Below are 2,613 nucleotides of genomic sequence, written 5' to 3' on the forward strand. Positions count from 1 at the left end.
CTCTTCAAAGCTGATAGATTTTATTTTACTTAAGGAAGTGACACTTTTCAGAACTGAAGCAATTTTTACGGCTCCCAATATACATTTGTTTACCTTTTGTATTTAAATTGTGTTAATCCAGCTCTTGAAATTATATACGTTCTGATGGAAAGCAACTTCCAAGTCTGGTAACTGGCTGGGAGCCATTGCTAGAAAGAACATAAATGGCTGGACATGATCTTTGGTCTGAACTGGTGCTATAATTGATTCATCTGCTCTCCTGGTTGCCCAGATCCAGACATAGCCCTTAAAGCATCCCTGAAATGTATCACTTAAACCTGTATAGAGTCTTAGCACTTCTCTGCAGAAAAATCAGTAAGTAGCTTTTAAAAGACATTTGTATCTTCCTAGAAGTTAGGCAGGTGGGGCTGTCAAAAACCAAGCAACAGTAGTCATATATAGTATTTTATTGCTACTACTAATAAATTGATCACAGCAAATTAAAGCATTTAATGTGTAATAATGTGAGTGTGGTTTTAAGGCAAATGAAGTACCTCAGGTATGTCCCTTTAAACAGGACTTTAGAGTTCGTGAGATTATTTTTAGCCTACCTTGACTTAACATTCATCGGTCATTTTTTCCTCAGTTGCAGGTTGTTTTTTAGCATGCTGCTGGCTTTGCTGTCTCCCTCCCTTCCTCTCGCTTTCTCATTTCTCTGAAAGAGTTTCTCCTCAAAGTTTTAAAAGACATCAGCTCCCTCACATCTCCTGCATTTGAAGAGGAGGCTAAAAAATGCATGGAAGCCATACTACCTACTCTGCTGCAGTTTCTGACTCCTGTCTGTACCTGCTGACTCCCCATTTGGCAAGAGGCAAAGCTTCACCTTTGAGCCTCACACTGTGAAGGCTGTTAGTGTCTGTGTCACTTCCTTATAAAATACACATTTGCAGTTGTTGCTTTGTTTAAATTAATGTATTACACTTGAATTGCAGAGAACTCATACTGTATATTTTGACTCCCTAAGCATTAATTGGCATTATAAAAGAAAATACAATTTATACTGCAATTAAAAAAAAAACAACACAACAATCAAGCTATTGATTTGAGCTTCCATTAAGCATATGTCTGTGCAAGAACCAATGCTACCATCGCTTCCAAGCTTGAGCTTTTCTTCTAACTATGAAGAGGACCAAGGAATTAAAACAAGTGCAGAATAGGAGGCAAACCCAACAAGCTCTCATTTGTCAGTACAGCACATTGCTGTAGATTTCATGGGATTTTTTTAAACTGCACGTGCTCATCCAAGGTAACAATATTTATAGCAAAATTTTGAGAAGTCTATTACTCTAATTAAGGACTGTGTTCATAACCAAACTGGTGACTGAGAAGCACTGAGTAAGATGTTCGTGAGATGGTCAGACGGTAGTTACCAACCTCTGTTTCCACTTCCCTCACTGCTGACTGGCTTAACAAGCAAGGACACGGCACTGCACACTGAGAACTTTGAAAAGAAAAGGAGAACAAGACACTTCCCTAAAGGACAAAAAAAAAAAAAATCCAAACCATTATAAAAATAGCACAATTTTGAGGAAAAGGCGAGTCTTGCTTCTTTAAAAAAAAAAAAAAACACCTTATGATGTGAAATGTAAATTAACGTTCATTCTAAGTTTTTTTTGCACTCTCTGTAGTCCACCCAAAACCTATGCACCTTCTAAGCACTATTTGAAAGAGCTGGAGAGAGTTTTTAAAAAGTGCATGAGCCTTGGGCTGTTCCTTTGCAGAAAAATGCATTTTTCCCAACATGGTTTTTTTTTTCTTTAGGCTAAGATAATTTTTGAAATTAGAAGGAAAAAAAATATTAGCGATTCTGAGAAGATTCCACAAAACACAAGTGCATTCTAGTCTTTTCATGCAGTTTAGTCCAGTCTCCCTACTGTTTCTTACTTAGAAGATGGCAGAAATGGGGGAATGAATTGTGATTCTTCTAGTCATGTCCAACATGAACTGAACATACCATGGCCACTATAAAAACACTAGATCTGATTACCATTGGTATACTAATATAGTCGTATTATACATTAGTATACTCCTCCTCTTGGGAAGGAAGACAAATTCTGAAAGCGAAGCCCTCACACTACTGAAATACAGATACAACAGAGTGCAGACCATACTCATTTCTTAGCTGTTAAATAAATACCTGAGTTTCTAAGGAAAGGACTAAAAGAATGACAGCATTCTGGAACGGCAAGGTAACGGAGCCTTAAATGAAAGGCGGCAGAGAAACAGGGATAGTCAAAAATGAGAGTAAATGTGAATGGTTTCTAAACCCCAAAAGACGTAACAAATTTGCTCCTAATACCACATTTCATGTTTTCACAATAATATTCTTCTAACAGATGGTTCCTCGAGCCATAATTGTCTTTCTTTGAAAAACAATTTGAGACACTTATACCAATACAACACTGCGTAGAGGACATCATCCAAATCTGGTCCCCTGCGGAAACATCCAACTTTGTGGCAAGTTATTAATTATTATGGGATAGAGATGCACCACTGCTAACATTTGTACTTTTCACTGAAAATCTTGCAGTATTTACAGTTTTACCTATAAAAAGCTGCATCTTGGAACAAAGT

This window comes from Numenius arquata, chromosome 2, assembly GCF_964106895.1.
Source record: "Numenius arquata chromosome 2, bNumArq3.hap1.1, whole genome shotgun sequence".
Classification (NCBI taxonomy): domain Eukaryota; kingdom Metazoa; phylum Chordata; class Aves; order Charadriiformes; family Scolopacidae; genus Numenius; species Numenius arquata.